This window comes from Corvus cornix, chromosome 13 (genome assembly GCF_000738735.6).
Source record: "Corvus cornix cornix isolate S_Up_H32 chromosome 13, ASM73873v5, whole genome shotgun sequence".
Taxonomy (NCBI): Eukaryota; Metazoa; Chordata; class Aves; order Passeriformes; family Corvidae; genus Corvus; species Corvus cornix.
Window position 1 is genome coordinate 5496161 of NC_046343.1, and position 27140 is coordinate 5523300.

Below are 27140 nucleotides of genomic sequence, written 5' to 3' on the forward strand. Positions count from 1 at the left end.
GTGTTCCAAGTGAGTGGTTTTTGCCTCTTTTCCTGCAAGTGAACATTGCTTTTCCTCAGAAACACTGGGGAACAATTAGAGCAATGAGAAAATGGTAAAAATAACACAAACCCATCACATTCCTCACGGCACTGACAGCCAGAGTGCTGTGTGGTATGGCAGAGAGCAGAAACATAACGTGTTTAAAAACCAAACAGGTGAGCACTATCTGTACTTTAAATCACTCATAACCACTCTCACTTTGCTAGAAATATTTTGGGAAGCTGGAACACCTCCATGGCCCTGTGAGCGCATTTAACAGCACTCGGTAATTTGTCACATGGGAAGGCAATCACTGTTGTGCTGGTTTTGTCTGGAGTAGAGCTAATTTACTTCATAGTAGCTACTGTAAGGCTGTGGTTTGGATTTGTGCTGGAAGCAGTGTTGATAATTCAGGATGTTTTGTTAGGGCTGAGCAGGGTTTACACAGAGCCAAGACCTTTTCTCCTCCTCAGCCCATGGTTCAGGAGGCTGGGGGTGCATGGGAAGCTGGGAGGGGACACAGCCAGGACAGCTGACCCTAGCTGACCCAAGGGATATCCCAGGCCATGTGGTGTCATGCTCAGCTGGGGGGACAAGAAGGAAAGGGGGTACTTTCAGAGTGATGGCATTTTTCTTCCCAAGTCCCTGTTATGTCTGATAGAGCCTGGCTTTCCTGGAGATGTCTGAGCCTGCCTGCCCACAGGAAGTGGAGAAGGGATTCCCTGTTTTGCTTTGCATGTGTGCACATCTTTTGCTTTGTCTATTAACCTGTCTTTACCCCATTTCCTCCCTTCCACACTTCTGATTGTCTCCCCCACCCCACTGCGTGGGGCTGAGCTGCCAGCTGGGGTTAAACCTCAACTGTATTTTTTGTACTGTTTCATTTGTGGCAGCACTGCGGTACAAAAACATTCAAACATTGCTAGGTTAAAGTATGTGTTCTCCCAGTGGTAATTAGTACAAGAAAATCAGGCTAAACATATTAATTTGAGTTGGCTTTTTCATTCTCTTCCTGTAGTTTTACACTTCACAGTCGCAATAATTGTAGCCCTTATGAACAATTATGTAAAATTATGTAAAATGCAATATGATCAAGGTATTAGACTATCATTATCTCAGCTGTAAATGCATGAATCGTTACTTCACAGTACCTAAAACCCCCAGAATTTTCTGTCAGTTTGAGTTTAGGGGCCTTTTTTTGTCTTTTGGATGTTGATGACAATTAAATGACACCCTGATAAATAAAAAAGGAAAAAAGCCAGCGTAGTTATTATGAGCCCTTATTAGGAAGCAAAAGAGTGGTTTTCATGTTTTGCCATGTAGTTAATTGTCTGGCTTGTAACTTAGCTAGAGAGTCTTTTCTGAAGCAGGAATCCAGGCAGGGCTGGGGTGGATGTGAGGGGACCCTTTGGAGATCAGCCTGGCAGGCAGAAAAGATTTGGCAGACTGGAAAAGGGCTTGACTTGATGTTTATTGAGTGACCCGTTGAATGCATGACAGTCACAGAGAGCTCACAAACAGCAGAAGGATCCTGAAGGACTTTAGATATGAATGAAGACAGAAGTTTCTCTCTTTTGGCCCTGTTGCTTTGCATCCTGGGGTGCAGTGATGCCTGTTTTCTCTTGGGCATAAAAAATAGAAATTATTTTTAAAATATCTTTGTATTATATGTGTGTCTATATAAACCTCCATCATTTAAAAACAGGTTTCTTTTTTTTTTTTTTTGTAGAGAGGTCAACCAGCTTTATATTAGTGCAAAGATACATCCTACTCCTTCAACCTGACCTTAAAGTCAACAGGACTGTAGACAGATCAGAAGTCTCAGCATCACAGTCAGATGCCAGGATGTGTATTAATTTCCCTCTGTGCTGAAGGAGAGCTATTCCCACTCACTTTGGAGGAGTTAAATTAGTATGCTGGGGGAAGGAACACCATGACCTGTTTTTTTCTCTTTCCTATGGATGTGTGTGGTGATTTGAATGCGAGACAAAACTGGGGATTGCTCAGGAAATTCTCATATAATTGACTCTCTCCTAAAGCTTGCAAGAACCATGAAGATCATATTACGGCGTTACAGAAAATAACAGAGCCTTGAAATTAGGTGGAAAAGCCATAGAGAGAAATGGGGCTAAGCCAGCTTCTATGGAAATTATTTACCATTGTCTCTTTTATGCTGAAAACAGAACAGAGATAAAGCACTAACAAATATGGGAAGAAGTGTCTCATGTGTTGAAAGTTGAATAACCATTATGAATTGGTCAAAAAAATGAAACAATTATTTATATGCAAGCCTGGAAGAGAGACATTCTTGCCTTGGATGGTAAAGCTAATGGGCTGGATTTATCCTTCTCATTGCTCCTACATCCCATCCCTCCTCCTGATCAGACCTGCAGTAACACACATGGACTTGCTGGCACTACTGATCCATCCAACACCTGTGGCACCAAAACTGAACAACTACTTCACTTAAGGGGACATTGGACCCAAAATAACAAGTGAAGTATTTATCTTCCCTGTGAGGGTGGTGAGGCCCTGGCACAGGTTGCCCAGAGAAGCTGTGGCTGCCCCATCCCTGAAGTGTCCAAGGCCAGGTTGGATGGGGCTTGGAGCAACCTGGGATAGGGTGAGGTGTCTTTGCCCATGGCAGGGGGGTTGGAACAAGATGGTTTTTAAGATCCCTTTCAATCCAAACCATTCTGTGATTCTATGAAATGGCAAAGAAGTAAAAATGTTTCATCAAGGAAAGGATACCACAAGTGTTCCCCTTCTCTAGCTCAAAATACAACAGTTTTGACTCCCTAACAGGTTGTTATGGAGAGCTGGGGCTTTTAAGGAAATTACAGGGAAAAGCTAATGCCCCTTTTTCCCATTCATGGAATCAAGCCCCGATTTCAATGGCAGGTACTGAGAGCAGGACTCAAATAATTCTTTAATCTAAAGGGATAGTGCTCAATATCTCCATTTGGAGCAGAAGACTGTCTCCTGGTTTAGGTTTTTGCCTACAGGGAGCAGTAATAGGGCTGTTTGTGTCTGGAGTCAGGCTGCAAATGCCCAAGTTTGCAGTAATTATGTAACTGGCAAAGCCAAGCCTGTTAAACTTTAGATCAGCATTAAAAAATGCAAGAGGAAGTTATCTACCTAATTGCCTGGAAAAAACTATGCCCCTCCATTTGCAAGAATGAGACAATATTAATTGTCTCTTAATAACACAAGATTGTTGTTCAAGAGCCTTGTTGGACTTTATTTTTTCCTTGAAAAGAAGAAAAAAAAAAATAAAGGAAAGTGTGCAAGGGGAGAAGCTAATATAAGTAGAAGTGAAATGTTAATGTTATTTCATTAAATGATTTGTGAAGAACGAGATAAGAGATTGACATTCTCAAAGAATAATTTCTTTAAATACCTTGTGCTCAAGATTCCCCTCTAGGCAACTTTTCATCTTTCTTCATTAAAAAAAATAGCATTAAATTTTATTAAAAAGAGTCCCAATTAAGCTGGTAACTTGCTTCAAAGAGCATCCAGGCTTAGGGGGATATGTTAAACGTTAACAGTGATGGGAAGATTCACCCGTAGAGCTGATTTTAAAAACAGCATCTTTCTGACTGGTACAATTTGGCTTGCACACCCTTAAGGCATTCTCCCAGACCTACTGATACTTATTTTGGGAAGCAGCACATAAATTCTTGGCTTTAAGGTCAAGTAGATGGCAAAGTTGGCTGTAACAAATGCAAACTTTTCCTGATAGCTTTGGAAGATGTCAAAAACCAATTTCTAAAATGAGTATTTTTCTTGGATCCCAAATTGCTCCGATTTAAGGGTGGCATCACACACATCTGGGGCAAACCCTGTGAATTTAGCTTGCCTTGTTGTTTAAGTGGAGTTGGCAATAAACACAACACCTCAAAAATAATGCACAGAGTCTTGGCTGGAGACAGCTCACAGGAAGAAAGGTGTTGGTCCCATCTTAATTCTCACAGTCAAAACCAATAGGAAAGCAAATACATTATGTTGTTTTCAGAGGAATACTCGGAGTATGTGGCTTGAAAACAAAAGACAGAAGTCACCAAGGACCCTCGTAGCCTGGTGCTTGGGAAAAGGGCTGGATGGGTGCAGGGTGCTCCTGAGAACACCAGCAACCCCTGGGAGAGGTGAGAAGCTGTCTGGTGACAGGGGCAAAGCTGCAGAACATGTAGTGCTGAGAGGAGTGGAAAAGTGCCTTCAGATCCTACATGGCATGAAGTGAGTGCCTGGCCTGGCCAAAGGCTCTCTTGCTGGTGCCTGACTGTGGGAAAGGGATGACCAACACTCCACCTTCATCACTTTATGTTCCAGGGAGGAAGAGCGAGATATAAATACAAATGTCATGAACCCATTCAGAAGATTTAGTAAGCCACAGTCTGAACTCTGTGGAAAACCTGAGGGGGAAAATGGAAGGGGAAAAATTCAGAGAAAACCACTTGCTATGAATCTTGTACAGTGACAATAGATAAATAGGACAGGAAGAAAAAACTGCAGTACTCCCAGGTCCCTGCTGATCCCAGGGGAAACAGAGAATGGGAAGAGGAGTGAAGGACAGGTCTTCCACTTGAGAAAACCATCTTAAATCCAGACTTCTCCTACCCTTTCTTGTTCCTGTGGCAGATCTCCTCTCCGAACAATGCTGCACAAGGAGATTATTTATGCAGCCATCCAAATGTCACATTCATATTTAGACACTGATATAGTCCTTTGCTTTACACTCACATCCTGCATTTCCTTCGGTTCTAATCAAGTGCTAATTTCACATTCATTCTTCATAGCCACGTTTAGACAAGACACCCAGTGGTGCATACTTGGGGGGGTCTATTATTATTATTATTATTTATTTTTTATCAGAGTATGTCATTGCCAGGTAAAAGATGTGCTGCCTGCAATGTAATTTTATATGCTGGATAACACTTGCATTGACTGGGAGGCACACAAGTCAATTGCATATTGTATTGCAGATTATTTTATATTTATTATTTGCTGTCAAAGTGATTTTGAAAACCAATGCTTATGTGCTGTGTGTACTTTACTATAAATAGGGGGGCTCCTGGAGAAGGTACAGGGAACAGGATAAATTTAATTTGACAATTCTGTCAGAGGTAACCTCCACTTCTTTCCAATCTGCCACTTGCAACAAACAAGCCAAACTGGTGTTGAATGCAGAGAAAAAGAGCTGGAGAGGCTCAGTAGTAAATATTACAGTGGGCAGATACAGGAAGGTTTGCTTCACCAGTTTAGGAAGGTGCACAGCAGGAATATATTTTCCTAAGAAAATGATTAATAGCCCCCTTGAGATAATGCCTCCTCTTTTTCAGCTCCTTTTTCCCCCCCCTTGTTTAATTCCTCTTACAGGAGTAAGGTTTAAAATGATACTTTTCTCCCTCTTTCAATGAGACAGCACATCTCACAAGGGAAAAATCAATTCTAAGTGGGAATTGTGTATATTGCAACATTTATATACAATAATTCTCCCCTCCTCTCCCTTGTACACATCTTCATCAGGGACAAATAATGGAGCCAATTTGCTGGGAGCACAATGTGGCAGCAGCTTTGCCTGTTCTGCCCCAAGGCTGGCTGAGCAAATTTACCTCTTCTCAGGCAACAGGAGGCTGCTGAGAAGTTCTTATCAGCCCAGGACGTACAGGAGCTGATAAGGGGAAGGAGAGCAGAACAACATTCCCTGGAAGTGGTCTAAAATGTTGTACTGGTGCAATTATGAGCGATGTTATGGTCTGTCTAACTATGTTACTTCTGTTCCTGGGGCCTTCTCACTCCCTTCCCTGAGAGCTGGCACTGCCATCCAAGTGACTGTGGGCTGTGTGCTAAGCCAGGTGGATCCAACCCGAATGGAAACCAGGGAGAACTTGTTTCTCCAGCTTCACTTCCTCGCCCTTCCATGTCTACACATGCACATTTTTTAAATGAAATAAACCCATTAAACTGTTTTTTACAAGTGAGGTGCCATGAGCACACGTGTTCTGGATGGAGAAGCCAGGAGATCATATTTGATGGGGACCAAAAAGCCAAGGAACACCCTTTTATCCTCCCCTTCTTCTGCAAAATTGTTGCTGCTACACTCACCTGCCCTGGTTCAGGGACTGGCAGGGACTAGGACATACCCTGTGTGACAGCAGAGCTTCTGGAGGGGGTGGCTGGAGGAAAAAGCAATTACATTTTATGTTCTATCTTCCCCTCTGCTTTCTTTTCATTATCCTATAAACCTTAACAGGGAATAATCAAGAGAGGCTCCCTGGCTGTACTGCAAGTTTACTGAGGTCAAAGCTGCTTGAACTTGCAACTTTACCTTAACTATCCTGTCAAGACAACACATGGGCCTGCTCTCCAAATTGATTACATAAATCTTCAGCACAACTGTTAATCACACTCCTTATTCCATCTTATCTTTCACCAAAGATAAAGCATAGTGACTTGGCTGTTTATCATAGTGTTGGCGTGGTGTTATCTGCCTTGAAACTTCAGACTCCCCCCTGCCCAGAGGTGTGACAATAAATAGGAATCAGAATCACATTTTTATAGATAAACTACGATTTTGCTGAAAAGTCTCTGTAACACAGAAAAAATAGAAAAAGGCCATTATTATGCTTATTTGGCAAAGATCTCTTGTCAGCAGTTGCTTAATATATGCCCTAATTTAGGTAATGTTTTTATTGAATGATCAGGACTCAATTTCTCAAGTCATGAACAATTACAAATGAACTCTATTTCTTATTTCTAGGGTTACCCCTGCACTAAGCCCAAGTTGACAACCCCAAATCCTTCCAAGCTGTTCTCTGTAAAAGAGAGGAAAAGGGAATTTAAAATTAAAAGCCAGCCACTGTTTCTAGCCACAATAATAGATATCCTCTTAATGCTCCCGGGAGGCTTAACAACAAGAAAAAAATCACTTTTCTGAAGGACATGGTGACAGAAGGAACTGAAAATTATGTGGACCTTCAGTGCCTAGGGAATGAACCATAATATTAAAAAAGTAGGCATCTACCTCTCATGGTGGGATGTGCTTTATATTTATCAGCTTCTGGCTTGTTGTTGGCCTCAAAGGATGAACCCACCATTAACCTCAAGCAGTGTCTTTTAATTTGCCTGAGTTCCTGACATGGCTCCTGGATGCTTTCATGATGATCTTCAGCAAGAGCTTTTCTAGAAGAAAAGCCATAAAGAGACGTGTTGTTTCTGCCTGAAGGGCCCTTGGGAGCTGGAGGGGAGGGCAAAGCAGGTGGTGGTGTCAGTAATGCTCCAAAGCCTGAAGAAAACCTTGCAGCAGAAGCATCACCTTTTGTGCACCCCTTCCCTTCACAGCATCTCTGGTTTTCTAATGTGCATTTCCTTCATTGTACTTTTATTTTGCTTTCTGCATAATGATGAAAATGCAGGGCTGGGTTTGCATTATCTGTTTTTTTACATGATATCTATAATTGACTTCTGGAGCACGATGGCGTTCACTGAGTGAATTGATTTAAAATTGCTGTAATAATATTGCAAAATTCCTTTATTAGTGCCAGAGTACATCAAGAAGAATCAGTGAGATTGCCATCTAGGATAATAAACACTTAGAGGCAAGTGCAAGCAGCCCACAAAAAGTAGCAATTTTGTTCTCTTTCATTCTGTTTCTCCAACAGCCGCTGGCCCACCATCACCACAAATTAGATGGCACCTACAGGAGTCATCTGGAAGGATCTGTTTTTCATACATAGCATAAGTATTTGAAGAATATGAGAGAGAGAAGGGATGGGAGGAAACAGAACCACCAGTACAGTGAACTGAGCTGGTAGTTCCTCATTATGTGCTAATGTTGGGAAGAAGGGGTTGATTCTCCCTCTCTTTATATCAGCATAAATTCAGAATCACTTGAATGACTCAGAGAACAAGTCAGGACGCTGAGCTGAATGGTCAAGCCTTAAATCCCATTACCAGGACACAATCCAAGAGATCTTTTCAAAGAATTCCAGGCCATCATTGATTTGACTTCAGAAGGAGTTGGACTGGACCCATTTTCTCACAAAGCAGGAGGAACAAGGCTTAGACACCTCCCATGGTGTGTATGCAGGCAGCCCTGCCTGGCTGATCTGCTGAGATCAGCCCACAGACTATTGAAAAACAAAGCATCCATTCCCTGAAGACTCTGTGCCATGATCACTGTTTGAACCACTAAACAAAGCTGGCACCAGGAAACAGTTGTTATTATTATAAGCCTTATTATGTAAGTGTTCCTTATGTTTTAATTTTTGACTTCCAGATGAAATATTTCAAGGATATTTTACTGGATATTTTCCATGAGAATTAAAGCTGTGCATAGCTGTGCTATTTTAACTGCCCTGCTTGGTCCAGACTGTTTGCAGAACTATCACAGAGGCTCTCCAAGCTACTGTGTTTCGCTGAGCTTCCAAATTAAATTACAACACATCACACACACCTAAATGACACATCCCATACTCAGATCATACACAACTGAAAAAAAATCACTTGTTAGCATAATTAATGCAATTATAGTCAGCAAATTTCAGATTCACTGGTGACTCAAACCTCAAACAAAGGAGTATTTTTAGAACTACATAAATCCCATGGGATCCATTTACTCCTAGAAACCAGGATGTATTGATATCTATCACATCCCTGGTAACTAAACCATACCAGGTCCCTCCATTGCAGTGATAACTGGTGGGTGTCTGTCTGAGGGGGGCTGCCCTACCTCCTTCACTTAGGGAGGCTTATTGCTATAGCAACAACTACATCCTGTGATTTGCTTGCTACAAACACCCGCAAAAAATATTCTGAAATGATCCATGCAAAAAACAACTGTTCCTTTGACCTGACACAATTAATGTGTTCAAATCTGAATTATTTCTGCTGCAGGTTAAGCATTCTGAATTCAAATGACTCATATGCAAAAAGAAGAAGTCCCACTGTGCTTTGGATTGAGGAGGGAAGCCCTTATTTTGAGCTCTTACTGTCCTCTGTGCCAAGTCTGAACTTCACCAGAGTCAGAAATAGGAAACACCTTGGTCTGGGTGGTGGGAGAGACCACTCAGACAGAGAAAGGAGCAGGGCTTTTCCACTCAGGTCCCAATCACAGAGCACAGCCATCCCTTCCTGATATTATTCCTGCCTTAGCATTTCCTTGCCCAAGGCTTAGAAGTCACAGGGACAAGATGTGACCCTTCTGTTTGGAAGGGAAGGGGTAATTCTGTAATCACTCGCTGCTCTCCTACTCAAAATTTTAAAAAAGAGGAAAGTTGGCACTGTCCAAATGACCAGCAGCCCAGTCTCACCATGTGAGTGACCTTGAATGGGGTTGCTCAGTTTAATCTCTGCATTCCCAGTGTTGCTGTCTGAGGGCATCCAAATGGGACAGCAGTCTTAAGCCAGATATTAGCAGCACCATCAAAGTGTTTGTCAAACGAGAGAAATGAAAAGATATAATTCCTCCTTCCCTCTCTTCCCTACAGTATCCCAGTGCAAGAAATGAGGAAGTAAAATTTGGAAGAAGACATGGGGCAGGACTGGGCATTCCATATTCCCCTCCTCCCCTCCCCGGAGGGAGAGAACAGACCCCTCACAAAGCAGAGTAACAAAATTTCACTTTACTTTTTAGATTACCTGTGAGTCAAGAAAGGAAAGAAGGCAGAGCAGGCTGGTGGGGAGCAAAGCTGAGAAGAAAGATCTGTGCTATAGAAGGCATTTTTATCTTTTTATCATTTTCTCTTGATACTGCAGATCTCTCTTGTTAAGTACTTCCTCTTCATGTCTTCTAATATCTACTGACAACTGAGGTGAATGAACCAACAACCATTTATTCTACTCCTAAAGGAGTGACAGTAATGAAATTCAAGGAGCAAAAGCTACCAGCATTGCCAGTTCTGGCCTCAGCAGAAGCAGAATCTTCCAGTGACCAGGACAGGTCTTTTAAAAGCAGCATGTAATGGGGAATGTGACAGTAGCCTGATGATCTCATGGAAATTTCCTCTTTCCCATGTAAATATTACTTCTTAGTCCACATTTCCAGCATCAGAGCACTTAAGTAATAATGTCCCTGTCTCAGCTGAGAAACTCAGTGTGTGTTTCCCAACTGGAGTTTGTGTATTTCTGAGAATTTACATATGAGGCAACTACCAGCAGCGAGGCTAAATGTAAGTACGGTGTCTCTGTGGAGGGATTCGCAACCAAGCTCTTCACACTGTTGCTGAATAAAGAACTGTCTTTATCCTCCCACCAAAAGGCTTCTTGCTAACTGAGCATCTTTCAAACGGTTTAAAAATGGAATTGTAAATTCAGCACAGAAACTAAAAATGTCATACAGCCTTGATTTCCTTCCATGCAAATAAACATTAAACAAGAGAAGCAACTTCATGTGTTAAAGTTTGAAAGTTGTCAACTCCTGCAAGAAATCGCCCCTTTCACCACTTCCATTCAAAGCAAGATGGCATCAATTTGGAATATGAATGATCTATTGCAGAGAATCTGGTTCAGAGCCTCATAAAGGCAAATGCATCACTCTGACCCATCTGTTCTATGGACATAATCTTTTAATTGCAAACATAGGGTCACATCCCAATAAATCAGCCATGCTGCAGTGAAGGTGCCTACATTTATGCCAGCTGAACATTTACCCAGGACTGCCTACAATCATTTCTCAGTAGAGCTTAGGGACAGAAAGAACAAGGAGATTGCTATCAACCCCATTTTTCCTCACAGTGACTCATATTTATTTAACCTAACACTCTGCATGGGTGAAATCCAAGTCTTACTCCCATAAACTCAAAACTTCCATGGACCACAGCTTCACCCTATACATATGGCATAAGGCAACAAAGATATTTGGGATGAATGGCAGGCCATGTAAACACTAAGGAGAAATATATATCAAGTCACAGACGAAATGCCATAGGATCTGTTCCAGGCTTGCAGAGCCGAGCGTGCGGAATCTGAGCATCGTTAGTCTCAAAATAAAGGTAAATTATTAGAAAGGATAGAAGGAAGAAAGCATCTCCATGATTCCCACTTCCCCAAATGGCACAGGCACAGATGATCTCATTAGCTCATCTGTGTAATTTACACTTCTAATATGGCTGAGGAATAAAACAAATATGCAGAAATAAGCAACAGGACGGGGACAGAAGAGGGGGAAACCTCACAGCCCTCTCTCATCTAAGCACCTTCTTTCCTTGCCAAATATTATACTCCCTTCCTGGGAACCCCTCCAAGTTTGTGTCTCCAGATGCCACATCGCAGCAGGCTGCCTGGAATCCCTCCTACCCACCTCCACATCACTCATGCTGAACAGGCAGGGCAAACACAGGGTGAAGGGAGCATTTTATCCTTATTTATTTCCAGATGGAAAATTGAGCTGAGGAAAGAGCCAACAAAGAAAAACAACCCAACAAAACAAGCAACTAAAACAAAACAACTAAAACAAAACCCACCCTTAACCATCTTGATAACAGACTCTCATTTGGGAAAAAAATTGAAATACAAGTCACAGGTTGAAGTTTGGAAGTGTCAACACCTAGGATGTGTTTTCTTCTGTTAACTTGGGGTTCTGGCAGGTAACTTACAGAAGGGGCATGAGGGAATCCCTCTTTACAAGCAAATATGGAAGTAATGATCAAAACCACCTGCAACTGAAGCTGAATGGGATTCACTCTTCACTGACTATTTGGGCATCCTGGCTAACTGAGAGCATTCATTCGAGCCAGGACCATGGAACTGTAGGCTCCTATCAGGGCACCAATCTTAAATACATAAGTATTTAGTACCAGTCTTAAATGCTGAGTACCTGACGGTCTATGGAAGAAGTTTAGGCAGAGATCTACGAGCTGGGGCCCAACATATGAGTTGGTGAAGTTGAATGAGGTGAATCCCCTCTTCCCCAGGGGCAAGGCCTGAACAATCAGTACATCATTCTCCTCCTCTCTTTGGAGGAAATTTAGCATGACTCTTGCCCAGTTTGGGGCCTGAACTTAGGAGGGCCAGAGCTGGGCCAAGGAACTGGTGGCTTCCTGGAAGCAAAATAATCCACAGTTAACAAAGAAACATGTTAATCTTTAGCATTTTTGACACTTAAAAAAAGAACCTGACTTAAATACAGATAAATCTGGTTGAAGAAGTAAATGCAACCAGACCTAATTAGAGAAGTGAACCGGTGTAACACAGCCTCCTTTCATCCTCTTCCTACATATCTCCCAAGACCACTGCTATCCCATCTATGTCTCTCTACCTATTTTTCATTTTCAAATGTACTTTAATGACTGCAAGTAGGTCTGTAGTCCAGAAATAGAAGTCTCAAAGCACAGAGAGGATTATGTTCCCATCCACCTTACAGGGCAGGTTGGAGTAGAGTCCACACCCAAATTACCTGAGTATTAGATGAGACCTCTACGCCATATTTCATTTTAGTCCCCTTTTAGGTGCTATTTTACAGCACCCAGCTGGCCTTTGGTCCCAGTAAGAAACACTCTCATATCTGATTCTCTCCATCCTTCTCTACTTTTCTCTCCCCTCTGCTTCCTTTGCACAAGGAACGGTTGGTAAAAATTTATTTTGGGTGGGATTTTGAGGCCTGCATCCCATTAAATTTAATGGGAACTGAGCATCTAAATCCCTTAGGCAGCTTGAAAATTCCAGACTCTATTACTAATACTCTTCTCATTATAACAAGATTTGTACATGACAGCTCGAGAGCTCTGACTCTGCTTTCAGTGATGTGGCTCTGTGCGGTGCCGCTGACGGCACCCAGTGTAGGCTGCCCTGCTCACGGCTCATCTTGTCACAAGCTCTGCTAACACGAGACCAGAAAGCAGCCTGTAATTCCATTAGGATGGCTGAACTTTCTCGTAGGGGCCTTTCCACGAGGCAAAGATAATGCTGAGCAAATCTGCTTTTGTTATGATTGTCTGAGAACCATTAAATTTTAATTGCGGTCATCAGTTTCTGGTGTGCAGCCTGCAGGAGGAAGGACATGGCTGTGGTGCTCAGCTGCATCAACATATCAAGAGTTTTTTGAGGGACATTATAGACTGCTGGGCTGTCAAAATGGCCAGATTCCACCACATTACGTTTTTCGTCAGCATTCTGCTTAATTTACTGAAATGATAATTTACCAAGATGGCGTGACTGGAAAGAGAATGGCTTTTTAAAATGTCCTGCACATCCTGCAGGTCTTCATTGGTAAGGTGCTTAACCATGCTGGTGATAATCACACCTGACAGGACAACCATTCTCATTCTCATCAGAGATTTTTCTGTCCCCTTTCATGTCACTCTGGTCCAATCATGCTGTGGAATTAAAAGGGCTTGAAAACCTTTAGAAAACCTGGGGAAAAGCAAAGAGCAGTTGGAATGTCCAGATAAAACCTTACCATCTTGTACACACACCGAGGAGAATGGGACTCTTGGAAAGAGACAGTTTCTCTATGCTAAACTAGGGTTGCTCAGCACCTTGGTTTTTGTTTCCATTGTTCTTCTCAGGTGTCACATGTACCTGTCTCCTGTGCACAGGATGTGTGTGTGACTGGCTTTGAACTCCAGCAATCGGATCTTTAAAGTTATACTGGTGCCTGCTGTTGAAGGTCTCAATTCTCAGAGAAGTCAGCTGAAATTGTCCTTGGGGTACCTGAGACTGTATTCACAGTATGAGGGACAGATTCATAATTGACTTTTTTTTTTTTTTTTTTTTTCCTTTCTTTACCCATTACTGCTACAGCTGATATTGGAGCCAAGGACTTCAGGATCTCCTTGTGCAGTTATGAAATTATTGGAATAAACTGTATCAGGACCTTTGGCCAGGTACCTGTGGCAGTGTTCACAACAAAGGTCTGGGTGTGCATTTTGCTGGATTCTATGTCCTGCTTTGATAACAGATTACCTGCCCTTGCCTGAATACTCCCTACCTTTGTCTCCTCAGCTTACCAAGATTCTGGGGCAAGGTGAAAAGGCAGAAAATGATGTCTCTGTCTCCTCCATGCCTCAGCTACAGATTTAGGCAGTGAGTTTGCTGGGCTTTCTGCACACAGAGCCAGAATGCCCACACTTCAGTACTCCTCACATAAACCTCAATCTTCTGCCCTTGAACTAGGACATACCTTTCTTTGAATTTATTTTTCAGTTTTCAAGGAAGGCTCCTGGGGAAAAATGAGCTCTATAATTCCACTGGTCCCATGAAAAAAAAAAAGAGCTGTCCTTTAAGGGAAGTCAATCCTTTTTCCAGGGGTCTTCTGGAACTGCTACTGTAAGAGGCTTTAGAAAGAAGTAGGCAGGTTTGCTCCAGTGCTGCAGCACTGAGTTGTAAGATAAGGCAGTAGGCAGGCTGGGAGAGGGCTGAGACAAAAATTAGCTGGACTCTGAAAATACACTTGCTAACCCCAGTGATGAAAAGACACCAACACTTCATCCTTAAAACCCATGAAGGAGAGGGGACCAGCTCTAGCTGGTACCTTCTCATGCTCTATACAAAGCTGGGTAGACAAACTAGCTGGGGATCCCTGTGCTGGTCCAGCTCCTTGCCAAGGTAATGATCCTGCCCCTCATCTGTGCTGCTTGGCTGCCCCTCAGCAGCGCTTCTCCATGGGCAATGCTCAAGGAAGAGCTAAGCAAACTGCTGGAATTCTCAGCCCCTGGAGCCAAATGCAACCATCCTGCTTGAGAACTGAAAACATTTAGGCACTTTGCATTGCAGCTTATCCTTGCTGCCTTGTTGGCCACATTATTCCTTCTGTTGGTGATAGGAGGGACCCACAGCAATCTCTGCAGGTCTCAGCTGCGCTGGGTGGAAGCTGTGGATCCCACTGTGTGGCCAGAGTTGTGCTGACCTCTCTGCTGCCCTTCACTGGGCTTCTGCTCAGAAGTGCAGAACATCCAGGTGTTGTTGCCATGCTGGAAAACTCATAACTTTAGACAAACCTGGATCAGGTTGTTTAAGATGAGTTAAACTTTGATTTTCTAGCAAGAGCGAGCTCAAAACCCCACAAAATCCCTGCTTACATGTTTCACTTTAACTAGACAGATAATTATTTTTATCTGCAGCTACCATACACCATTTATTTAGGCAAAACCATTCTTGGACTTCAGATGGAGTTTTGTCTCCAATAAACAACAAAATGGCTCTCTAGCTACATTAATATTAGGCTGTCACTAGTTAGATAAGGCTGATACATTGGTGCTTCTGTGCCAGCAAGGGACAGTCTCTGGCCAGCATTGTTTGCTTTAAAATGCAGAAACTTCAGTCCCTCAGTCCCCAACTTTTCATCAGGAAATATATGAGCAGTGGGTTGGGGAATGGAGCCCAGAGAAAGATGTAAGGCTAAAGGTAAGGAAGGCAAGTAAGGATGTTAAAGCACATTCAGATTAATGCAGAACAAGATGTTCTGAGCATTTAAAAGTGTGGGATTCTCTGCTAGCATACTGCAGAGAACTAGGAGGCATTTCAGGGGAGTTAAACAAGGAAAAATGGATCTACAGCTGGGTGTTTCCTTGGCTCCAGAGACCCACACAGTATTTTAGGAACTGTCTCCCTGGGGTGGTACCTGGGAATGCAGCAGCAGGTCATCTGAAGCAGCTCTCTGTGCAAACCCCTTGTTTGCTCTAGCAGCCTGAGGAAAACTAAGAATCTTCTCCATGATGTGTACATGGCTTCACGGGCTGCATGACAAAATTCCAAGTAATTAAAGAGCTGATAAAAATGCTGTTAAAACAGCCAATATCTCGTCAGGACACTTCAGATAAGCTGATCGTTGCATCTTCAGAACAATGATGCCTTCTTTGAAGACAGAGATGAAAAACAAGATGAGTCGCTGCTATATCTGATATGAGATGAACAGAAAGCTGTATGATGTTATTAGAGATATGAATGACACTGCAGTTATGGCTACTGGAATTGTAGTAGGAAGGCTTTAATGTTCTAGATGGAAATAGGAAAACAAATGCTGCTTCTTACAGAGAGCCTCAGATACCTGATAATGGTTATCAACACATTTCTTTGCTGCATGGACTCTGGGTAAAGAAGATGCTTAGTATTTGACTTTAGGGGAGCAATAAATTCAGATAGGAACTCTACTTATAAGAAGTTACTTTCTTGTAAGTGGATTCACATGAGTCTATTTTCCTCAAGTTAAAAGCAAATTTAAGGAAAAATCTGTAAGCAGTGTTTCTCCAAAAGGGAAAATTGAAAAATTTCTAGATTAATATTTAATGGAATTATCTGAAATGAAAAGCTAAGTGACCAAACTGTGGAAGCACCGAATATCTTTAAGCTATAGTTTCAACCATTACCTGGAACTGAACTAGGAAATAATTCTTCTCTTTTTCTCAGTGCTGGGAGCAGCACTGACAGGTTAACCTGGGCATTTGGTGAAAGTTTAGAGGCCAGTGAGAAAAAGTCCAATGGAGAACCACAATAAAAACAAAAGTTCTGAAAAAGCATGAGAAAAGCATGAAAATAAGTCTCAAGGGGCTTACATAAAAGCAAAGGAGATTTTAGTTAGAGACTCAGGAAAATTCTCCAGCGTGAAAGTAGTGAAATACTGAGCTAAACTCTTAGGTGATGGAAATCCCCATGCAGTAAGTTCTGAAGAACAGATCAGGCAGACAGACCTTAGGAGCAGTTAATTACATGTTCACCTCCTTTGAGGCAGAGAGATGGATTAGATGATCTCCCAAGGTCCCTTCCACCCTTGTAATTCCTATTTCCTCTCTGTTGCATCTCCTGCTTTTTCACTTCTTTAATGAGGCAGAGGACAGAGACAGTGCAAGGGGGTATTTCAGGTGCTTATCCAGCAGGATGAAGGACACAGCAAGCAGAACTAACTGAAATCTGGAGTCCAAAGGAAAATTAACTTATGACTGACATCTTGGGCAGGAGAACAGAGAATATATCTCGCATCCTGTCCTGACTGCCCTTAACATCTCCCCTGAGCTGGGTAATTCTCAGTAACATCTTTGAGGAAAAGAATTCATAAGCTACAGGCAACTTGGAGCTGGTTTGAACTACAACACAAATAAAACACTGCTGTGTTTAAATTTTTTCTATCCCTTTACTCTTTACATTTTCCCCTGATTCTTAAAGACTGGTATTTTCTCTGCCATATCCTGCAAAAGAAACACTCGTCATGAAAACAGGAATTTAAAATATAGGGCATTTGCTATAATCTACTTTCTTAAAATTAGTAATTATCGAGGCGAGTATGGTGCTTTTCCAAGGCAGTGTCTGGTGTTACTAGACTGATTCATTCATACCATGCTATTATTGGGCCTTAAATCTCTGTATCTCAGGCTGTTTGTTAAAAATAAAGTGCTTCAGCGTAAGGGGGAGTGAACCAACTGGGATGATTCAGCCCACTCAGGGTGCTATATACTTCTTATCTGCTCCATCAGTACCTCTGAACTGTAGTTCCCAAAGCAACCAAGCCTCAGTCTTCAACGCCAATCTTACATCTGTCAAGGGAAGGGATAAGAAGGGCTTTACACCGATTTGTGTCCTCAATAATCCCCATTCCACAGCTGCTTGTTTCTACAAGAGGGTGGAGGGTGAAGCCTGTGGTGTGTTAATTCCTGCAGGGTTATATATGGCTGCACAGCAACTGTTTGCCATAAAGCAGCATCAACCATGTGTTATTCCCTTCTATCACCACGGTGTTCTTTACCTTGGGTGTTGTGATGATATACAGCACGTTGGATCCCTTCTCTGGCTGGTGAGCTGTATACTGCAGCCCCCAGGCAGGCACTTGCAACACTGCTCTCTGTTTTTTGGCTCTCCAGACCGAGGCCCAGACTGTCCAGAATGAAAATACCAAGCAGTAAACCACTTGCTGGAGTTTTGTGCTGTCATCAGTTCCCCTCTCTCTTCTCCACAGCTACTACTACATGCAGCAAGATATGAGCTAACAGCTAGATTTCATTATGAAATGCTTTCTTACTTGTTCCCCTAAAATAAATAAAAATAAAATGTAAGCAATCCTATTTTCAGTAAGAGAAAAGGCTGCTGCCATGCTGGTGTGGTGTATAATGGAATACAGTAGCACCATATTTCATTATGATTCAGTGTGTTTTCATTTTAGTTGCCAGGGATTCAAAGGCTTAACATGAATTCTAAATTAAGATTAGTATTCCAAATAAAATATTTTTGAAATATGTGTATTTCCCATTTCATTCTAATGAGCTTCAGCTAATGCATAGCAGTGCTTGTGGGTGTAATTTGAGCTCGGGAGTGACACAGTGAAATGTAGCCCTTTGGGACCATCTGGGCACATAAAAATGAGGGGCACAGACATCTGGGTCAGCAATTCCGCTCAGCATGGGCCCCACAGCCATCAGAGCTCTAACACAGGAGGCCTGGCACAGCTGCAGGTTTCCTCAGCCTCTGCCTTCTACGGGGCTTCCCAGGATAAGAGTTTGCACATGAGGATGCTCTGTCACACATAAGGAGTGAGTGGTGTGAAATGGACAGTGTTTTCCCACCATCTGCTCAAGTAGCACAAAGCAGGAGGGAACCACACCTCCATGTTTCACTGTAGCCACTCAACTTGGTAGGTTTTAGGAAAGCTGACAGAATCACTCCTTCCCCACTCTGGAGGTGACCACTCCATCATCCCAACACCACCAGCAGCTGCAGCACTGCCCTCAGTTCATTCCTTTGAATTACTGCAGCAATTAATCAGGCTCACATCGTTTGCTTTTTCCTGCCTTGAGATTTCTACCTTATCAGTCCACAGCTGCCACACAAAGGGACAAACTTCTCCTTTAACCCTGCTCCAGGCCCACCTGCATCACCCTGCTCCCAGCACGGTCAGGGTTTCCCACAAGGCAACAAAATAAGCACAGGACAAGCAGGATCTCAGGTGTGTAAGAAAGATTCATCCCCCTCATGGCATCGAGGGCAAGCACCTGCAGGTCTCACCTCTCCTCCAGCACTCCACAATGTCACATCTTTGCTGAACAGTAAGAAAAAAAAAATATTCAAAATTCAGCCCATATTGGGACCACCCATGGCAAGAAGAATGACTAATGCCCAGAGTTATGAAGTAGCCATGACTTTCTTGACAGCGTTACTCCCAGAGGATCCTTTTTGTATTCCTCTGCTGTTTGCCTTTTCTCTCCTCATTTTTTAAGACTGTATAAAATGCTTACTGAGTGGACTTGTGGCCCACAGCTGAAGGATGATGTATTTGTAGCTAATGGTCTTTTTAAAGAACTACCTAGAAAAGAGGTGATAGCACTAAGCAGCAAGTAGCTCTGTAATTAGCGGGTATCATATGAGTACAAGACTGATATTCTAGGGCCAGGAAAATGCTGGAAGGAGAGCAAGTGGGGAAGACAACATGCAAAGGAAAAGAAGAGGTAATCTGGAGGCTGGTGGGTAAAAAAAGAAGTATCTGGGCAGATCTCAGTGATGTACAATATCCATGATGCCATGGCTGTGGCCAGTGAGGCACAAGAGAAATGGCCAGGCCAGTCGTGACTCCTGGAAATAGGGCACATCCATAAACCGACAGGCATCTCCCATAGCTCAGTTAGTCACTTGATCCCTTACACAAGGGGACAATAAATTGAAGTGCCTTATCACTAAGCTTATGATAGAGCAGAAAATCCTGTGACATTAACTACTTAAACCACTGGAATGAAAAATCTGGGCAACACTTCATAGCTGCTGGGAGGTTCCTGGAATGTCACAAGCTTAGGGGTTAACTCAAGAAAACTAAAGGGACTTAAGAGTGGCCTATAAAGATGAGAAAATGCAAATTCACAAGTCTGTGTCCTGGTATAAATAAAGAGCAGGATTTTGACCTGTGTATTTTGGACTGAGGAAACATCTCCCCAGCTCTCCACATTCCCTGACAGACCTCTGAGACCACAGAGAGAGAACACAAGCAATTTCCTAAGCTTCAAAAAATAATATCTGCCCCAAAAATCACTGCACATGCGTACCAGTTTAGGCTAAAACAGCAACCTGGCTGCAGCCAGCAGTTCTGATAGACTGTGGTCCTGTTGGCTTTTTGGCCGTGTTATGCAATGGACAATATTTAATTAGACCCATCCTACTGTACTGAAAAACAAATTACAGGCTTGTCTAGATTACTGTAGATAGGCACCCAGACATGAGATAATTAGTCTGCTGTAAGGCATGTTTCAAGTCTGTTCTGCCACTTGTCCCTTGTCACCCAAGGACACCAACTCTGAGATCTGCATCCCCTCTAAAATGGTCTCATACCTGGTGTTGTACAGGCAGCCTGGAAAAAAAGCTGCACCCAAGTTCTGGGTACAGGAAGTTATTAAAATAAATGCTGAGAAAATTAATGTGCTTTTTAAGAAGACATCATATTTTAACACAGAAATTTGTTCCCTGAGCCTCCAGAACAGATCTGGTTGATCCAATGACAGGGTGTCAATTCTCTGTTATTTTGTGCTGTAATAATTATGTTTCCCTGTGTGTTAGCCCACCACACACTAATGGAAGCTTACAGATTCTGGGCAAAAGTGAGTTCAGATCACTCTGATTTCTACTTTCTGGTCATTTTTAGATGTTTTCTTACTGTTCATGCTGAAAAACACTGATTTGAACGGCTGAAAATATTTTCTCAAAACCATCTTTTTTTCAGAAACAGAAGTGATTCATTGTTATAAATTGGCATCTAATGTCTTCAGGGTGTTTATAACTACAAAGTCTAGACCTAATCTCTCTTTTTAGAGATTGTTTTCAAGTTAAGCATTAAAAAGAATTAACTAGAAACTTGAGAACAGTTATCAGCTTTCGCTCTTTTTCTGGGGAGCTCTCAGAAAATTAACACATTTTCATTCTTATTATTTTTCTCATTAGTATTTTAAAAAAAAGTCTTTGAAATAGACTGCAAAATTTTTCTCTTTTTATTTTTGGTGGAAAACAGAACTTCCAGCCACCTCTGGGGAAGCAAACTGTCTTGTTCAATGTGAAGCATGGACAGGGAGGAGGACAAACAGGGGAGCTTTTATCATATGGTGAATTCTACGTGCCCATTCTTTAGTCTCCCACATTATCCACAGATTTCTCGAGCTAATTAATCAGTAACATAATTTATTCTTGGCTTAACTTCACTGGCATTATACCAGAGACTGTATTCAGCCCCACTGTGCAACAAAAATTGCACATTAACTTGCTCAGATTTGGTATGAGAAAGATCTACTCTTACTACACTGCTAGATATACTCTTATTACACTGACAAACTTTTACTGCAATGACAGAAGCCCCAACTTCTTTTCTTCCTAGCACAACAATATATACACTCATTCCAAAGCTGCCACCTTCCATTTGGAGATATGTGCTCCCAAAGTATGGCATTTCTATAGTTATTAGAACTAAAGGGTAATTTTCCACTCGAGTATAGCAGCAAAGACAGAAATTCCAACCTGGAAGTGGCCACAATGCCATTCACTCTCTTCTATCTCACCATGTTCCCTTCATCCCGGGAGAACCCTGGTGTTCTCCCTCTCTTCTGGTACATTTGATAATGATGTACTACAGCGCTGAAGGACTGGAACACCGCACACCAAAAGTGGCTGCTGGAAATGCTCTTTTAAATGTTTTTAGGTAATGTGTATTATTCAAGCAAAAGGCACTTCAGTGTTCCATTTTGCATGAAAACGTCTTGTTTTAGCCAGAACAGGCAAAACTCTCTAGTTTCCATTACTAAGGTTCAACTCTGGAGCACAATTTCCAGTATATGAGCTGAGGCACCTGTTCTTTTGCAGCTGTAGACCAGCACTACACAGATTTTATGATCAGTTATTCTGAATCAAAACCTAGGGACACGTGAACACCAAAAGCCTCCAAGCCTATCTTCAGTTTTAATAGGAATCTGAATATTCAACATTTGAACATGTGCTGATGTTATAGTATGAAGTTTTCACAGTTCTATGGAAAATTTAACCAAAAATCTTTTCATCTATTTATACTTGCATTGAATAGTTCTTCTACCAAACCTGCTTTGGCCATTGTGTTTGCACTTGAACCTTGAGAAACAGAATAAACAGCGTCTGTGCTGCTCAGTCTTTAGCTGTAGTCAGGAATGGGAAGGAAATCCATGATTCCTGGAACTGCAGGCGATTCAGTACTTTGCTCCTTTACACCCACTCCCAGAAGAGTTACAGTGAGTGTCCAAGCCTGGCTTGTTTGGATGCTCAGCCGAGGTCCAGAGAGGTGCTATCAAAACAAATCTGCTCTCACCTTCTCCTCAGACCTTGCTGTGGGAGTCTTTTGGACACAGAGTCTGTGTTGGCTTTTCCTCTTGTGTTTCCCTGTATATTGGTTTATGCACCTGCTGCTAAGGCCTCCCTTGTTCTTTTGCCTGGAAAATCCTTGACTTTGAAGGATAAGAAAAACACCCTGCTATGAAGGACACTGAAGAAATCCGCAGTGCTTTTTTGGGGCTTTGGTAGGTATAACTGACCTAGATATCACAAGCAGCAGGAGGAGCAAATTGCAAATAACTCTCTCTCCTGCTATATAAAATTATTCCACACAACAGAAAACTAAGGGATCTGAAAGTTGAGGGAAGATTTATAAGGGTAGATGTGGGAATATTCTCTTTCCACTTGCCCAGCTGTGGATTTGTGATGTGCACAGCTGTGTCCTCTTTTTCACTGTTTGAACTGCTGTCTCTATAGCACAAGTCCCCTGCCTTCTTTTTCCTCCTAAAATCCTTGCTTCAGCTGGCTGTTTCTTATTAAGCTTCCCTCAGAGATATATATATTTTTAAGATATTAAAATAAAGAAAGAAAAACTAAAAGAGGCCATGCGTCTGTGCACAGGCATGTGTGTGTGTGGCAGTCTGTCTCAAAAATAGTCTTTCCTTTCCCCTTTTGTTTTTTAATGTTTGCATAGAGAAAAAAAAAATCCCTTTGCCATTCCATAGGCTTATAGCTCTGAACAAATGTTGCAATTATGCTTCTCAAAAGCAGATAAATGACAGGTGAAATAAATTAAACTCACTTAGACAAGGCAAGTTCAGAATATCTGTAATCAGCTGAAATTGCTTCAATGAGTCCCCCCCTTTGGTTTGAAAGCTCAGAAATCATGATCACGTGGGCTTTTTCAGCGCATTGTAATTAAGCTCCAATTTGTGACTTCTCACAAGTCACGTTTTTAACTTTTATGTCTGCTAAAAGGATGCAGCCAACAGTGAGATTATTCATTCATACCTTTGTATCACTGGTCCTAGTCACCTAAAAACATAAAAAGTACCTCAGGAATGTGAGGGATACTCAGGATTGCTCCCAAGGCCAGCACTGGTACATCGAGCATGGGGTCAAATCTTTGCAATACTTTTAAGTGGTTCAATTTCACGCACAAAAGATATTTCAGGGGCCCTGCTGGGACAATTACAGCAGCTCCAAGCAAATATTTCAATCATGCCCCTCCCCAGAAGCTCTGCAGATATTTTGAGCCTGCACAGACGGTGTGACCAGCCAGGCTCCCCGGCCAACGGGGCTGAGGATGCAGAGAAGGCTCCTCTGCCTTTCCTGTGCCTCCCTTCAAAAGCAACCCCAGAGGGGCCAAGGGGTTCCTCTGCAAACCCTGCCAGACCTTTAAGAGGGGATGCTGTGTGAAGGCAGAGTAGGTATCGCTGCCGAAGTATCAGAGGGTAGAGCTTGCTCTGGTAAAACAAGAAAAGCAGTTGCTGATGAGCCTGTACCATTTCTTTTCTGGCAAGTCACTGAGAATAAGCATGGTGAAGCAGTTTAAAACAGGCTTTAATTATCTCTCCAGCACTTCCATTATGCAATTTAGCCAAGGCACTGTGATTCAGCCCATTTTGCTTTCCTGTAGTCTATTACCCATGAGTTCACAGAGCTTCTCTTTCATCCTTCCCTCTGTCTCCTCTCCCCTTTCCCTCTTATTTCCTCAAGAATGAAAATTCCCAGAGGACTGTAACTATGCAAGACCTCTGAAAGGTACATTCCCAGGAGTTCAAGGCAACACTGCATCTCCTCAAGTCCAGCACTGGAGAATTTTAAGCTCTATTAGTGGGTCAAGTGGCTGATAAGCTCAATTTGCCATCCCAGCAGACAGGTTTGTGCCCTAAGCTAACATCACAGGCAAATTCAACTCCCAGGCTCTGCTTCCACCTGTGAACTGAGATACACTGTCAGAGCTCTTCCAGCAGGAAAAGTTTGGCAGGCAGTTTTACATCCTCCATGTAAAGTCTTAAGTATTTCCAACAAACCCATATACTTATAAACTTAATTAGTCCACCAACAAGTTGTAGAATCTTTAAAGTTAACTACAGATGATACATATTTGATGCAAACCATTGTAACTTGATAATAAAAAGATTAGTTATAGTGCTCTAAAAATGTTATGTCAGGTTTTTACAGCGGATCATTAATATTGAAAAATGTAGCTATGTTTTTATACTGCGTTGACTGACAAAAACAACCAGAATGCAAAGGAGACCAGAAAGTTTCTTTAATCTCTATTAATGGATCTTAAATTGAAGCATTTAGAGGGATATCTTCTTAAAGGCTATAAAATACTCCTGCAGTCCACAGTACTCCTTAAGAATAGGTTAGTAATCACCAGAGACCTCAAGGTCAAAATGCACTATAACCATTGCGTGGGTAGCTGCTATGGTTCAAAAGAAGATAAGATCTGACATCAGGAACAAAATAAATATCTATTTTATAATATTTTTGTAGTAAACTTTGAATGGCATTCCAAAGCCAGGAGTAAAACACACCAGCCTCACTGGGTAGAGGATGGATAGGTACAATGTTTACTGACCAGCTGCAGAAAATGTAAACAGACAGGACCACTGGCAATTATGACTTTTTTAAGGTTGTGTGGACATAGTGACAGGCATCAGGATTTCCACACACAGGAGCCCTCAGGAGAGCACATCCAAGTTAAATTTTGAAATCGACGTTTTAACCAGAACTGTGGCCAGTTGAAGTTCTGGTTAGGAATGGCTGTACTGGAATTCATCTTTCTCTCTCTGCAGATGAATTACACCAAATTTATTCAAAGCCACTCATAGTAATGAACTGGGAAACCAACATGGAGCTTCACTGGCTTAAGTTAATTCATGGGTGTAACTATTTCTGACACAATCTGAGCATCTCCAGGTTGCCCAGGGCTCACCAGGGTGCTTCCCACCCTGCCCTCTCTTCCCTTGTACCACTGCACATCTAACCTGCATTTTACTTTTCCTGGAATATCCACAGGAGACTTATGGAGCCCCCAAGCCTATGATTTGCATTTTTCTGCACTATTAATAACAATGTGCTGAAACCATAAAAGACCTATTGATGCCCTGATGGATTGTGAGAAAATGGAAAGTGAATTTCTTTTCAAAGCTGCATTTTAAACCAGCTCATTACACATATTGTTTTATTTTCTTTTACACTGCATGACATCAGCATCCTCTATTTGCTATTCACTGGAGGTTAAAACATCCAAATGTGTCCTGTTTCCAGGCCCACAGTCCAAGTTGTGATTTGGTTAAGCAAGATGGGCCAGATTTTATCCTGGAAAAAATCCATTCAAAATCAGGAAAATTATTCATCCCAACAGATAATTTGGCTTGGAAATGATATTTTCTTTTAAAGTAATTTAGCAGAGGCCTGTGCAAATCCAAGGAAATTCACACTATGAGAGTTTTAATGCAAGATCAAAATAAAGTTCGTATTTTTCCCAAGAGGCTCCTCATTTTCATTTGCACCAAACTCCTAAATATATTTGTTACAGATAACTCTGTTGATTGTGATTTTCTCTTTCTTTTCTTTTGCAGGCTTTTTTCCCCCAAAGTCTAAGACAGGGAAATAAGCAGGGGCAGACCTGCACAAATGGCATTTTCCTCATTATTTTGTCTTGTTCAGCTTAGAAAGAGGATTTGGGGTATTGGAGAAGCTGAAATTTGAGTGGGGAGCCTGCACTGGGTGTGCATCTGGGATGGACTGGGGAAGGGATGGGTGTGGGGTAGCACTGACCAGTGAGACCCTTTGGAAGGCAGGACCTGGTGCTGGTGCCTGGCCATGACGTGTCTGCAGAGCTCTCGGGGGGGGAGGACGAGGGGAAGTACAGAATTTAATAACTTGGGAAGTCTTTGTATTAAGAAGGGATAGGTGCAGGGAATTGTGGAATCAAATCCTGAAGCAGTGTCAGGAAGCTGGAGAAAATCCTTCCAGTCTCTTAAGCCAGAAGATCCTCTGGTTTATTTTCTCTCTTGATTTTGAGCTACTTCAAGGTTTCAGATGGAGGAAATTGTGGGGACTGGATTAAGTACCACTTAAGTAGTTGGCTTTCCCTCTTGAACCATGAGCATTAGATGGTCAATGTAGAAATATTTCCTAGTCAGGGCTATTTGCAAGTTCAAAATGCCAGCAATTGGTGAGCCTAAACTATCGATAACAAATAAACATTTACTTTTTAAATAAGACCCAAGAAGCCTTTATCTTGAGGAGTCCAGGAGCAGAGTCAGAAACACGTGGCTTAACAGATTTCACAAGATAACCCCACAGAGGAATGAGAAGTTACCACACCTGAATTATCATATCTACAGCACTAAGAGATCCTGCTATAATTTAAAATAGAAAAACCTCAGAAAAGCAGAGTCACCTGTCAGGTGTGGGATACAAATACAAGAGCACAAGAAAAACTGCAGTGTATATAACAGTGAATGAATATTGGTGATTCCACAGAACAAATCCTAATGGCACTAATAGGATCACTTTATACCTTCTCCTGATGCTGTGTCACTCTGGTTACTGTAGTTCTCCAAGGGGCTATCCAGAGCAACACACCCAAACTGGAAACTTCAATATTTCCATTTCTCATACAGCTACACTTATGAGAAAAGCTCTGATAGTTCATACTTTATGTCCCTACTGCCATTTCTTCTTTCCAGCTTTCATGTTTCTTGAGATAAGTGGTTTTGTCGCTCTCCTTAAAATGAATTACACGTGGTAAATACAGTCAGTGTGCTCTGATCTTGGCTTGGAGAAAGCTTCTTGGCCTGGTTAAAAAACCCCACAGCATTTAAAAGCTTACACTTTAAGATTTAAGGTGAATATAAACAGCTGGCTGACTCCTAGTCTTGGGCTTTATGTCAGTGCAGACA